The sequence below is a fragment of the Piliocolobus tephrosceles genome, chromosome 5, assembly GCF_002776525.5.
Source record: "Piliocolobus tephrosceles isolate RC106 chromosome 5, ASM277652v3, whole genome shotgun sequence".
Taxonomy (NCBI): Eukaryota; Metazoa; Chordata; class Mammalia; order Primates; family Cercopithecidae; genus Piliocolobus; species Piliocolobus tephrosceles.
In genome coordinates, this window is record NC_045438.1 from 9,947,513 (window position 1) to 9,963,108 (window position 15,596).

Here is a 15,596-nt window from a genome sequence, read left to right on the forward strand (position 1 = left end):
GTCCAAGTGAGCTCATTGTTCAGTTCCCACCTATGAGTGAGAACATGCGGTGTTTGGTTTTCTCTTCTTGTGATAGTTTGCTAAGAATGATGGTTTCCAGCTGCATCCATGTCCCTACAAAGGACGCAAACTCATCCTTTTTTATGGCTGCATAGTATTCCATGGTGTATATGTGCCACATTTTCTTAATCCAGTCTGTCACTGATGGACATTTGGGTTGATTCCAAGTCTTTGCTATTGTGAATAGTGCCGCAATAAACATACGTGTGCATGTGTCTTTGTAGTAGCATAATTTATAATCATTTGGGTATATACCCAGTAGTGGGATGGCTGGGTCATATGGTACATCTAGTTCTAGATCCTTGAGGAATCGCCATACTGTTTTCCATAATGGTTGAACTAGTTTACAATCCCACCAACAGTGTAAAGGTGTTCCTATTTCTCCACATCCTCTCCAACACCTGTTGTTTCCTGATTTTTTAATGATTGCCATTCTAACTGGTGTGAGATGGTATCTCATTGTGGTTTTGATTTGCATTTCTCTGATGGCCAGTGATGATGAGCATTTTTTCATGTGTCTGTTGGCTGTATGACTGTCTTCTTTTGAGAAATGTCTGTTCATATCCTTTCCCCACTTTTGGATGGGGTTGTTTGTTTTTTTCTTGTATAAAAAAGCCAAAATTGACAAATGGGATCTCATTAAACTAAAGAGCTTCTGCACAGCAAAAGAAACTACCATCAGAGTGAACAGGCAACCTACAGAATGGGAGAAAATTTTTGCAATCTACTCATCTGACAAAGGGCTAATTTGGCAGCCCTTTTTGCTCCTCCTCCAGCACATTGCCTTCTGCAGCTACCCCCAGTTCCCCCAGATCACTTAGGCTTTTCATTCCCACCACCAGAGCTAAGTGACCTTCTCACCAACTCCACTGAGAAGATCAAGGCCAACCCATCCCCAAGTTTTCTTGTTTTACTTCCTGAATGAAATTCCTCCCTCAAGTCCATTCTCTCCTCTCCAGTCCTTCTAGAGGGAATACACCATAGTCATTAAAAAAGAGTCTTGAATCAGGCAGACATGAATTTAAATCCCTATTCCTGTAATCCCAGCACTTCGAGAGGTCAAGGCAGAAGGATTGCTTGAGCCCAGGAGTTCAAGACCAGCCTGGGCAACACAGGAAGACCCCATCGCTACAAAAAAATTAAAAATAAAAAAATTAGCCAGGCATGGTGGCGTGGTGGTGCCCACTCATAGTCCCAGCTACTCAGGAGGGCAGATAGCTTGAGCCCAGGATCACACCACTGTATTGCAGTCTGGGTGAGACAGCGAGAACTTGTCTCTAAAAAATTGTAATAATAATAATATTAATAACCCTAAAGGGATCTTTGTGAAAAATAAATGCTACTCACAGTGTATTAAATTAAATGTTACTTACTGCTACTTACAGTGTTGCCCTTGGACTAACAACATCAGCACCACCTGGGCACTTGCTAGAAATTCAGAATCTCAGGTCTCACCCAGACCTTCTGAATCAGAATCTGCATTTTAATGAGATCCAATAGTGACTTGTATACACATGAAGGTTTGAGATTAGTGGTGCTAGGAAGCTTTTTATTTCTCTTCACACTCCACATCCAGGCTGTTTCATCTTAGCCCTTTGACAGTACCCAATACACATGATATTGATGATGTCCTAGAGCGTGGCTTTTATGTAGAAAAGGAGATTTGCTTGAGTTTAAAAAAAAAAAAATTAATGTCAGTTATGTATAGGACAATTTGAAATGAGAAGAGACTGTTGTGGGATCAAGGTGGTTAGGAAATACAGGGTAACCTTTGTGCAACTTAGGGAGAGACACTCCCTCTGAGCCTACAGTACCCCATGCACACCTGGTGAACTAAGAGAGCCCTTGAGCACTTGAGAAAATGGTGCCCCTCTGGGCTGACGCCACCCTGTTTCAGAGCGGTGGCTTGCCAAATGCAGCAGGGCCTCAGCCAGTTGTCCTCTAGCAGTGCATGGCAACCATGCGGGGGAGGATTAGATTGGGTCCTGAACTAGGGTGTGGCAGATTGGAATGAAAAGCAAGGATGGATTCTAGAAAATGCTGAAACGGTGGAGGGCAATGGGGGAAAGACAGGGAGGAATGTGGACCTGGGGTTATTAAGGAAGACTTCTGGGAAGAGGCACGATTTGACACAAATTCCAAGAGTTCGTAAAATTGAGGTATGGGATCGAGGTGGAATCAAATATTTAAGATGCTATGAACAGGATGAGGTTATCAGAGTGAAGACGTTTAGAGAATGTCAGTGGGTAGCACCATACAGCAGAAAGAACAGTGGACTATAACCAGGGAGGTGGTATTAAAGAGTCTCAATTCATTCAGCTATAAATGCGAATTTTATTTTCTTCCAATATCTATCCCCAACAATTCAAGATCAAACCCTCCCTAATAACATCTGAGCCCTATTCCATGTTTTTTTAGACTCTTTGTTGCATTAAGATTTCATGTTGTATCTCATTCAAAACTTCCTTTCCCTTCCCCTAGCCAGGAGTGTAGTCTTTATCACATGCCTTCCCTTTCCTCCCTCTTCCCTGAACTACTCCTTGAGTGTTGGGGCAGGACCGTGAGGTCGCAGACCTCTCCTGCACTGCCCCGTCTGCTTGTCTCTGGCTCCACCATGCCTCACCTTCTCCAACATGTTCCCTCCATGAAGCAGCTCTTGACACCGGAAGCTCCTTGAGAAATTTGGCCACATCTCTGGCTGACCCCAGCTGACATTATTGCACCACACTCCTTTGTCCCTCACTAGGGAATTGCTCTAGAGATAATTGCCCCTGTTACAAGAAAACCTCTGGCATGTTAAACTTTTAAAGAGTGTATTAGAGCAGATGGCAATTCATGAATCAGGCAGCTCCAAACCAGAAGTAGTTCAGAGCTCTGACAAAGAGACATAGGGGACATTTTTATGAGGTGAATCAAAGAACTTGTTTGCTTGGTTGAAGTTTGATCAACTGCTTTATTTGAATTATCCCAGTGGGAAGTTCAAGACGATACAGCTAATGCCCATTTGGCTGCCTGTGATTGGCTGAATTTAAGTTTTACTTTCTTTTAAATTCTGAGTTAGATTTAGGTTTGCTTACATAGGAACCCAGGGCATTAGAGTCCCCTCAGTCTAATGACCCCCATTTAATTATTTAACACCCTAACCTCATCTATACCCTAGGTCTGCAGTGAAGAGCCATGTCAGTATCTCTTGAAAAGGGGCCCATGTTAATGGGGGCAAGGAGGGGCAGTGAGAAATCCTGGTGACCTCTCCACCTGATAGTCCTTTCCCCAACATGCAAGTTGGTGACCCTGTGTTTCCTCACGGCCTCGATCCTACCCCAGTCCCTCCTGATTTCAAGTTATCCTGTAAGTAACTGCCATTAATTTTTTTTAAACTCAAGGTCACACATGCGTGCCCATGTATGAACACACACACACATACACACACACACACCCCTAGCAGCTCAAAGGCAGGTCACCAGCTCTGCTAACTAAGCAGGCACTCAACCATGGAATGAACTGTCTGCCTGCCCTTTCTGGCCACCCCCACATTTATGAATGATTCTCTTGGACTTCCCTTTCTTGCTTCTAACAGAGGAGATGAAGAGAGGAAATGAACACTTTTCTTCCCCGCAATGACTCTCTTCTCAGTTTTCTAAGGTCAGCAGGGGTCAAGCGACAGCAAAGCAGTGAGTTCAAGCCTGTTGGAATAATGTCTCTCAGAAAACCCTGCAAGGAGCTCGTGGGCCCCAGTAGCTGCAGTTCTTGGGGCTTAGAATTTGGGGCATATTCTCTACTTTTAGCCTTACTGACAATCCGAGGACACCAGCGAAAACCCTGGCATCACAGTTTTACAAGATTAAGAAATTAACTCTAAAGGAAGGGAAGATGTTTCCTCAAGTTTACATATTAAATAAGAGATAGGATTTAAATACCAATATCAGCCTCCTTTCACTGGTTCCTGATAGGTCAATTTACCTATCCACAACCTGAAAGCTTTTGAACTAGATTACTCCAGGAAAATGAAAGGGAACAGCCACATTTTATAAGCACAGCCATCAGCCTATCCCAGTGAATACCCCTACATGCTTTTTACGAATTGTTATCATTAGCCAGAGTGCTGAATGCTGAACCAAATTCACTCATCAGTTACAAGCATCTTAATGTGTTATGTTAGTTTAAGAGAAAAATTAAAATCCAATCCCTATTATTCAATGTACCTATTACCCCACAGACTTTGACTTGCTGAATACTTGCGCAAATACTAAAAGGCATGAACACAATCAGTTGGTGAACAGGAAAGGACTACTCTTTAGGAACACTGCTTCACCTACATCAAGATACTCCAGCCTATAGCCAGGGACAGCTACACCTGATCCAGTTTCCTATGCCTTCAGAGAGGTTAAGTTGGAGATCATCTTAAGTAAACATTTATTTTTAAGTTAGGTCAGGTCTATACAAGCAAAGGGAGAGAGAATGTGCTACCATTCACTAAAGCATTTTGTTCCTCTCCAAGGAACAAACTAAGATCATCTGCAGATGTGAGTGAGTGATAGGACACTGCATACTTACTTAAATTTTTAAGATACTGAATATTTATCACCATCTTTTTGTTTTACTGGGGATTAAAAGGCTTGCCTCTGTGAAGACACTACTTTGAGAAAGCTGGTGCAGGGCAGTGCCTGGGAGGTCAGAAATACCACTGGATCACACAAAGTGCTTAGAGGCAATTCAAGTCAAACGTTACTTAGCAAACATGTACACTATTTATTTACCGAGCACCTGCTCTGTGCCCAGCACTGTGAGGGGTTGTACTTCATTTCTCAATGTATTTTCTCTGTAAGCCAAAGAAATATTTTCTTTCCTTTTGTTCTAAAGGTGCAATGGAAAGATATGGTGATCTGACCAAATTCTTACTGTCTTTTCCATCCCAGTTTTTTATTGATCCTAGGTTCAAGGCACATGCTGCCCAGTTTCAAGGTCTCCAGTTCTTTCCAAATGAGAGAGCTGCTTTTCCTTTCCTGATATAATTCATTTTGAGTTGGCATCACTTGGGAAATGATTGCTTGCTTCACTTAACTGAGTTCTCAGTCCAGTTCTAAAACCAGATTTTTTTAAAAGAAAGGAAAGAAGGATGGATGGAAGAGAGGAAGGAAGAGAAAGAGGAAGAGAAAAAGAGATGGAGGGAGGGAGAAAGAAAAAAGTATAAGGTTAATTCTAGTCCCTAGGCTTACTGTCTTAACCTATAGCTTTTTGAAGGGGAATTAACATGCCTGCCATTCCCTAGATGCTCAATATTGTAGGGGAAAGAGCCCCAGAGAAATATTCAAGCACTACTGTTAAAAAGCTGTTACTAACTCTCCCGTTGTGGTTAGATGATGTATTTCCCTCATTTATATGTGTATTCTCTTCCTCTTGAGGAGATATGATCAGTAAATATTTAATGAATGAGTGAAAGAATAAATAAATGACCAAAGGCAACCTGATTGTTTAAGTGCCTGCCTGTGGGGACTAATGATCTATAACACCTGGTGGAAGGAAACAAAGACACCAAGAAAAATCTCTGGGACAGGCCAGGTGCAGTGGCTAACACCTGTAATGCCAGCATGGGGAGGCCGAAGCAGGTGGACCAAGAGGTCGGGAGATCAAGACTATCCTGGCCAACATGGTGAAACCCTGTTTCTATTGAAAATACAAAAAATAAATAAATAAATAACCAGACGTGGTGGCAGGAGCCTGTAGTCCCAGCTACTGGGGAGGCTGAGGCAGGAGAATCACTTGAACCCAGAAGGTAGAGGTTGCAGTGAGTTGAGATCATGCCACTGCACTCTAGCCTGGGTGACAGAGTGAGACTCCATCTCAAAACAGAAAAGGCTCTGGGACACTCAGTAGAGGGGTGTGCTAACCCAGATTCCATGTTATTGGCCAGGGAGTAACGTGTAGATGCAGAACATTTAAAACATGTAGCAGAAACAACAGAAGCTGCTGTACTTGGAAGATCTTCCTAAGGGCATGGAATAACGGAAATTTAACCAGCTTTCTTTGTAAAAATAGCTCAATCTTGCTTTTACAAAGAACCAAGACATCAATTATCTTATTAGAAGAAAAATTTTATAACAATGCAGGATATAGAAGAGAGAAGCAAGAAGTGAGGACAGAGAAAGGAAGGGGCAGGAAGAGAAAGAGAGAGACTAGTTTCTTTCTTTAGTCCACCTGGGAGTACAGTAATGAAATAAAGAGTATGCCTCTGCTTGAGAGATGGCATTACGCTCCAACTAATGCCATGTATGAAACATCAATTTTCTACTAACGCCACTGAGAAAAGATGAAGAACTTCCAATGGATCAAGGCACCTTAGTTAGTGATGATCAGGAGTGCACAGACTTTTTGCCAAGTTTATATCAGAAATGGAAAAAGAATGAAGTGCAACAACAAAATTTATGTTCTCCTTTAGTCCATAGCTGAAACAAGCTCCAGCATTGGAGATTAATGTAATATCATTCCCTCAAGTGTTTTGTTTTCAAATGTGCTTGCCTGCTCCAGGAGAACTGATGTTTAGTAGAAAATGCAGCTGCATATAATCCAACGAGTGGGTGTTGTTATGATGTCTGTGTTTTTCTTTAAAATACTTCAGCATACTAGAATCTATAAGGAACTCAAACAAATCAGCAAGAAACAAAAACAACCATTAAAAAGTGGGCAAAGGACATGAACAGACACTTCTCAAAAGAAGACACACACACAGCCAACAAACATATGACAAAATCCTCAACATCTCTAATCATCAGAGAGATGAAAATCAAAATCACAACGAGATACCATCTCACAACAGTCAGAATGGCTATTATTCAAAAGTCAAAAATAACATATGTTGGTGAGGTTGCAGAGAAAAAGGGAACACTTATACACTGTTGGTGGTAATGCAAATTAATTCAGCCCTTGAGGAAAGCAGTTTAGAGATTGTCAAACAACTGAAAATAGAACTACCATTTAACCCAGCAATACCATTTCTGGGTATATACTCAAAGGAAAATAAATCAGTCTACCAAAAGGTCACCTGCACTAGTATGTTTATCAGAGCACTATTCACAACAGCTAAGACGTGGAATTAGCTCAAGTGCCCATCAGTGGTGGGCTGGATAAAGAACATGTGGTACATATACACTGTGGAATACTGTACAGCCATAAAAAAAAATGAAATAATTCCTTTGCAACAACATGGATGCAGCTGGAGGCTGTTATTCTAAACGAATTAACACAGAAACAGGAAACCAAATATCACATGTTCTCATAATGGGAGCAAAACCTTGGGTTCACATGGACATAACCATTGGCACAACAGACACTGGGGACTACTAGAGTGGGGAGGGAAGAGAGGGGCAAGGGCTGAAATACTTCCTATTGGGTACTACGTTCACCATCTGGGTGATGAGATCAACAGACGCCCAAATCTCAGCATCACACAATATACCCTTACGACAAACCTGCACACTTACCCCCTGAATCTTAAATTTAAAAGGAAATTTTTAAAAAAATAAAATCACAATGAGATATTACTTCACACCCACTAGGATGACTATAATAAAAAACACAAATAATAATATTAAAATAAAACCTTCAGCTGAATTAAATTTAAAGGAGTTTAATTGAGCAATAAACGATTCGTGAATCCGGCAGCCCCCAGAATCACAGCAGATTCAAAGAGACTCCAGCACAGTAAAGTGGTGGAATAAGATTTATAGACAAAAAAAAGAAAATGAGGTACAGAAATTGGAAGTGAAATACAGAACAGCTGGATTGGTTACAGGTTGGCATTTGCCTTATTTGAACACAGTTTGAACACTCAGCAGTGTAGGAATGGTTGAAGTACGGCCGCTGGGATTGGCCAAGACTCAGCTATTATTACAGGCTCACACTCCTAAGTCAGGTTTTCAGTCTTGTCTATTAAGGTAGGTTGCTGTTCATTCATAGGGACTCAAATATGGATGTATGGAGTCCTTCTCAAGCCATGTTTAGTTTGCTTTAACAATAACAAGGTTTGTGAAGATGTGGAGAAACTGGAACCTTCCTACATTGTTGAAGGAATGTAAAAATGGCGCACTTAGGGAAACAGGTTAACAGTTTCTTAAAATGCTTAAACGTCACTTTAGCATAATGTCCAACTCCTAGCTATCTACCCTAAATGAATGAAAACATATGTTCACTCAAGGATAATGTTCATAGCAGCATTATTCAAAATAGTCAAGAAGGGGAAACAACCCAAATGTCCAAAATCAAGTGAATGAAAAACAAAATGCAGTGTGTACATGCAATGAAATACTATTCAGCAACCAAAAAGGGTGAACTACTGATACGTGTTACAACGTGGCTGAACCTCAAAAGATTATGCTAAATGAAATAAGCCAGATACAAAATCCACACATTATATAGTTCAACTTACATGAAATATTCAGAAAATCCAAACCTATACAAACAGATAATAGATTAGCGGTTGCCTGAAACTAGAGATGGAATTTGACATTGGCTGCAAATGGACAAGAGGAATCTTTCTGAGTGATGAAAGTATTATAAAATTGGATTGCTGTGATGGGTGCCCAACTCTATACATTTTCTAAAATTAATTAATTGTGCACATACAATAAAGTTTCTATTAAAGGAAAGTAAATTGCATCCCAACAAAACCGTCTTACAAAAAAAAAAAAAAAAAACCTCAGCATAAACAGCGTGTGTTGGTTTAAGTACAGCCTTAGGTCTTATCTGTTGTCTGAAGCAGAAATTCCTGCCCTCGGGTTGGTTAGTTAGCTAGTCAGTAGTTAATTAGGAAGTCTGCACTCCAGAGGCTAGCACAAGTCTTCTTGCACAGAGGCTTAGGAAATTATCATAAAGAATATCAGAAACAGGCTCTCAATGATGAATTAATGACATGCTAGATATACAGATGAGCCAAGGAAATGGTTTCAAGATACTCCTCACACTAGAATAAGAACTTGATAAGGCCTGTGGCCTGTACCCTTGTGGCCTGAATCCTGTTGGAAGGTCATAAAACTTCTGTTTCTCTGATGTCAACTCTCAGGGTAAAAGGAATCTGCTTTTGGGAAATCAGTGTGTCTGCCTCAAGTAAAACAATCTGCCATGTAACGAGTAGGTGAATCACCTAAAGGCAAGACCTAGGACCTCCTGAGACTTAGAGTAGGTGGCATGCGAGGTAGAAGATATGTAGGACGGGCAAATCTAGTGATACCATGTACAACGTGAGGACTACAGTTAATAAAATTCTATTAGGGAATTCTGTTTGGTAGATTTTTAGCTGTTCTTGTCACAAGAAATTAGCAAGGTGAGAGGATAGATGTTTTGGTTTGCTACACTACAGCAACCATTTTACTATCTATTTGTATCCCATAATATCATGTAATAAACCTCAAATATACACAATAAGATTTATTTAAAGAAAAAAAAAATATGTGGCATGAACCAGCCTGGCCTCACTTTGTAATCAATAGTAACAAATGTCTCCACTCAGAATTGTGACTCAGAATTGTGAGAGACTATTTCATCAGCACCTGATGTTAAGGTGGTGAGAGAAGAACTAAACTTCACTCACATCAAACTTGTTGGAACCTCCTATTTTCTGCCAAATACAACTGAAGAGTTGAGCATTTCTAAAATGGCCTGGATCAATTTACTGTACATAATTAAGTTTAATAGAAAGACCTGCTGCGTTCTAATTTGCCTTTCAAATGTTGAAAAGTACAGCTCAAAAAATATTCCCTTGAGCACCAGCCCCTCGTGCCTGGATATTGACTGACAATTCTAGTTGCTGATGCCAGGGACTATCCCTGTTTGTGACTTTGGTCTAATCCTTGTAATCTCTGAAACAGGCTGCCCCATGCCACACTGGCCAATTGGTTCTCAGCTCTGAATGCTGGTTTCAACAGTCTGACATTTCCTTTGGTTTCCTCTTCCACATGGTCTACATGCCCAACATGTCTGTATATCAACATGTCTAAGTTATTAATGTAGATTGGTATGATGAGGAACATTGGTATACATTTTAGACAGATGGTATTTCACTAAAGTGAGTATTGACTTCCAAAAATGTCAAACATACAATCAACAATTCACCATTAAGGCATATTAAATCCAAGTCATCGTTGTAGCTGTGTTTAGTAAATACATCTTCAGCTGAGAATGAATTGTAACTTTGGCACAGAAATAACTTAGACAAAGGCTATTAGATTTGATGTTTAGAAGGCTTGGTGATAGCAAATTGGCTCATCACAGCTGATATTTTAAAGCATATTTCCTTAGAGGTTTCAAAATATTTTATCAAGAGTTATCATCTCTTAATTTTTAAAGCATTACTGTGCTTATTTAGCAGATGAGTAAACTGAAGTATAAAAATTCCTATGTCTAGTCCTGCAGTAGGATATACAAACACAAAGACCAGATGAAAATAGTGACTCTTTGATCATGTATTTTGAAAAACCAAATAATACAGGAAGATATCTGAAAAAATTAAATAAGGCTAAAAGGAATATAAAGAAAAATAGCACTATATCTGCCCCATCCTTATCCTGTCCTGCTTCCCAATAGCACCACTTTTTATTCTTTTAACTATTTCTTCTAATATTCACCTTCACATTTTTAAACATTCTACATATGCTGCTATTCATTGTTTATAAAGTTTACACTGTACTTTATTGATTTCGTATGTGGAAGTTGGAGATACTACTGACTTTTGAGCCCATTGACAAGATCAAATTTACACAAAGAAGTCAGAATACGGACAGGAAAGAAAATTTCAGGAGCATTCTTTGGACAAATTGGTGCTGTGACAACCAGCCCTCTTTTCACCTCAAGGACAGGAATGCTATGTCAGTTTCAACTTGCTTTGCCTCAAGCCTAAAGACAGTGGGCTCCAAAGTGACCATCAGAAGGATTCACAGGCCCCTGCAGCAGGAACACAGTAGACACGTGCTGCACTTCCAGAAATCCAGAGGAAGAGAGAGAAAGAGGTCAGGAGACTGCCTTTGTGGCATAACAGGCAGAAAGTTGAGGCTCTGTGGGAAGAAACTGGCTCCCCTCTGGCAGATGATCACAGGTCTGTGAAATTCAAGGACCAGATGTAGTGGGTATGGTGGACACACCCAAAGATGACCTCCAATGAGTCAAGATTCTTCTGTACAGTCCCCTCCTGTTTAATGGAGGCAGAGTCTGTATCTTGCTTCTGGTCAATAGCATATGACAAAGGCAGTTGGATGTCACTCCCTTGATTATGTTACACGGTGTGGAAAAGGAATGGGATGTCTCTACCTTGATTAGGCAAAGGTGATAGGATAATCACTCCCATCATTACATTACATCCATATAGGTAAACTAGGTAGATTCTCTTTCTGTCTTTGTCAGACATCTGATCAAAGGACCTAAGAGAGCAAAGAACTTCAAGTGGCCTCCAGGAGCTGAGAGCAGGCCCCAGCTGACAACCAGCAAGAAAACAAGGACCTCAGTCCTACAGCTGCCCGGAACTGAATTCCAACAAGAGCCACAAGCGCTTGGAAGAGGACTCCAAGCTCCAGAGAGGATGCAGCCCATCAGACATCTCGATTGCAGCATTGTGAGGACTTGAGCAGAGGAGCCTGCTTAAGCCAGGCCCAGACTCTTGACCCACGGAAACTGAGATTTAAAAAAAAATGTGTTGTTTTAATCCACTGAGATTGTAGTCATTTTTTACACAGCAATAGAAAACTAATATACAAGGAATATTGCCCCGGGATAGTATCAAAGTGAATCCTGCCCAGAGCTCAAAGGGGCCCCCAACAGCAAGAGTGTGTGGGGCTGGTCATCTTCTACAAGCGGAAGCTGACTGAGAATTGGAAGCAGCCTGCCCAAGGACAACTTGAACAGCCCATAATATCCCAGGGGCTGGAGAGAGGAACCTGATGATAGTGGTCTCCAAAGAACTCACAAGTAGGGAAAGAGTCAGGTGAACTGTCTGTCAAGACTATAGCACTCAAAGCCACCTAAGCCCAGGGAGAATTTCCTATTCCCTGAGCCAGTGGTGTGTTAATAAAACAGCTCTCCAAGGGCAGGGAGGGGGAAGCCTTAATCTGAAATATTTGCCCATCTCTGTGGTGTAGATACACCCACTATGACTAATCTCAAGCTACCAGCAGTTTAACAACCAGCTTATAACATTCCTGATATTTAAGTGGCTCTCAGGAGGCAATACTTTGACACATCACAACTACCTCCACTTCCCCATGCCTTCCCTTCCAGCCTGAGGAATCAGCCAGCCTGAAGGAGTGGGGCACAGAACAGAAGGCTTCCCTTCCACAACAGGTCTGCTGCCGGGAGGGAGAGGAGAAGGGACTTCTAGAATGGAAGTTGGAGTGCTGATTCATACCTTGGACTAGACATTTAGAAATTTGAGACTTTTTGTGCCTTAAACTGCCTATTCTACCAGAGTAAGTAAAAGTTCATGGGATCTTCCCAGATTTACACATACACACACACACACACACACACACACACACACACAGAGAGAGAGAGATAATGTGGTAACAAATTAATTTTCTCTGTAGGTTAACTATCCAAGACACAGATAAAAATTGCAGAGCTAATGTATTCTTTTTTAAAACTGCTTTTAAATATTCCCCTCGTTTCTCAAGAAGGCATTAATGACTGAGGTGCCTCATCTATTCTTAAGTTCTAAGTAGAAGAACGAATGGTTAAATGACTGAGTGAATCTGCTTTCCTAATGTGCTTCTCTGTTTGAAAGCTGCCGCGGACGCTCAGGAAGCCCAGGCGTTAATGCTGCTCGCCCATGAAGGTGCAATACTGTGAGGAATCTCAGGAGAATGCCAGGGAAAAATCATGAAATTTTAAAAGCAGTGAGAACTGAGTGCCTTTTCATACCTAAGCGGAACTGACAGCTAAATGGGAAGAGACATGGGAGCTAAGCATGAATATTTGCTCCAGGAAACTCACAGGGTACAACAGAGGAGAGAAACTTAAGCCTTGGGTGGAGTTAGACCTCTGGGGCCAAGATGAATCTGATTACATTATTTCCACTGGATTTCCACCCAAAAGCTCTCTGGTGAGTCATCTGGGAGCAGTTTGTGCAGTTGCTAAGGGTTACCCTTCTTTCAGAATATTCTCCCAGGGATCGAGGCCCTGAAATTTCTCTCCCTGTATGCTGAGTTCTGGAAGAGTAGCATTTAGTTATATATCACACAGCTAGACAGGAGTACCACAGGGCAGATGTTCTTTGTACCACATTATTATGGTACTTCTTCTGCCTTGTGATATGGTTTGGCTCTGTGTCCCCACCAAATCTCATCTGGAACTGTAATCCTCATGTGTCCAGGGAGGGACCCACTGGGAGGTGATTGGATCATGGGGGTGGTTTCTCCCATGTTGTTCTCATGATGGTGAGTGATTTCTCACGAGATCTGATGGTTTCATAAGTGGAAGTTTCCCTTGCACTCTCTCTTTCCTGCCACCTTGTGAAGAAGGTACTTGCTTCTCCTTCGCCTTCTGCCATGATTGTAAGTGTCCCGAGGCCTCCCCAGCCATGTGGAACTGTGAGTCAATTAAACCTCTTTTCTTTATAAATTACCCAGTCTCAGGTATTTCTTTATAGCCATGTGAAATGGTCTAATACACCTTCATTGATTCTACTCAAGTGACACTCTGGCAAATAAACAGTTTAATAGAAGGAGCACCAAAGTAGTAAGTTTCTGACACATTTATATCTTCATAGAATTTTTGGACTACCCTTGCTTTTAACTGCTCACCTTAATTCTCCCTTCACTGAGAAAATAGCAGCAATTAGAGGAAAATGTCCACAGGCTTCTACCAAAGTATCTACCGACATTCTCCATGTTCCTGTCTCTTCCACAGATGAAATTTCCATTTTCCTGTGAGCCCCACTCTTTATGTAATAGATCCCATCCCTTTTGCCTAATGGAGAATATCAATCCACCAATTCTCCTCTCTATCTCCAACACCATTCATTTTACACTGTCAGCTGGGTCATTCTGTCAGGACTCAAACATGCTATTTTTTGTCTTACCTTAAATAGAAAAAAAAAAAAAAAAACTACACACACTCGTTTTGGCCTCATCTTCCCACCAGCTATTGCCCCATTTCTTTGCTCCCCTTTGCAGCAAATCACCTGGCTGTCTAGTTATTTCCTCCCATTCTGTCTTGAATCCACTCAATCAGACTTTTGCCCTTACCACTCCACTGAACTGTTCTTGGCAAAGTCATAAGTAATAGCCATATTACTAAATCCACTGGTCAGTGCTCATTGATTATCTTACTTGATCTGTCAGGTCAGCATGTGCCAAGGTCTGTCATTCACTCTTCCTTAATACAGTTTCTCTATGTGGTTTCCAGGACAACACATTCTTGGCTTTCCTTCTTCCTACCAGGCTGCTTCTTTTCAGTCTCCTTGATTGGTTCTTCTGCTTCTCCCTGATGACTTAGTGTTGGAAAGAGCCCCAAGACCCAGTCCTTGGCCTCTTCTCTTCTCCGGTTACCCTCCCTCCCTTGGTGATCTCTAGTCTTATGACCCTTACACGTCATTTACATACTGATGACTCCTAAATTTATATCTCCAAGGCAGATCTCTCCCCAAATTTCTAGGCCCATATAGCCAATCGTCTCCTCCATATCTCCACTTGGAGCTTAACTTCTCAAATTTAACAAATCTGAAACTGAGCTCCTAATCTTCCTTCCAAAGCTGCTCCTGCCTGCAATGTTCTCCATCTCTGTGGGGTAATTCCATCTTCTAATTGCTCAGGCCAAAGACCTTGGAGTCATCCTTGACTCTTCTTTTCCCCCCACATCCCCTCACAACAAATCAGGAGATCATGCTGGCTTTACATACAGAATATATCAAGAGCGTACTACTTTCCACCACCCCTGCTGCTCCCAGGACAGTCCCAATTGCTGTCCTCTCTCATCTGGATTACTGTAATAGCCTCCTAGTCTCCTGGCATCCACACTGTTGACCCCTAGTGTCCTTTGCAACACAACAGCCAGTGATTCATTTGAAACAAGTTGTTATCCTCTGCTCTCATCACGCCACAGCACTCTAGCCTGGGTGACAGAGCGAGATCCTCTCTTTTAAAACAATGATGGTAACAAAAACCTACAGTCCTACAAATTCCCTAGCAAGACAATTCTTTCCTCAAGGGAGGCCAGTGCAGGTTCTTCAAGCCAGAGGAGATGCTTCCTCTGTTAAAGAAGAAAAGCTACTTCTACTGGTAACATAAGATGAATTCAAAAGTTCAATTTCTTCAGCTACATTAGAGTCGACTTGCATGTTCTCATCCCAATTTTCAGGGTCACTGCTTCCCAAATAATGCTGAAATTTCAACGTAAGATATCCTGAGAGGTTTTGAATTCAATTTACTACTTCTGGTCACCATATTAATTATACCATATGGGTTTCACTGTGCAATGTTTTTGTTTTCATTTTATTTTATTTTATTTTACTATTACTATTTGAAAGAGAGTTTTGCTCTCGTCACCCAGACTGGAGTGTA

The 15,596-nt window shown here is 41.3% G+C and overlaps 1 long non-coding RNA gene across 1 annotated transcript in view; it reads right to left on the reverse strand.

The window, feature by feature from the left end:
- Positions 1–4,785: 4,785 nt before the first annotated feature.
- Positions 4,786–15,596, reverse strand: part of LOC111547318 — a 71,148-nt gene continuing 60,337 nt past the window's right edge. The window contains exon 3 of the long non-coding RNA XR_002733089.1: positions 4,786–5,140. This is a non-coding gene — a long non-coding RNA (uncharacterized LOC111547318). The remainder of the gene's footprint in view (positions 5,141–15,596) is intronic.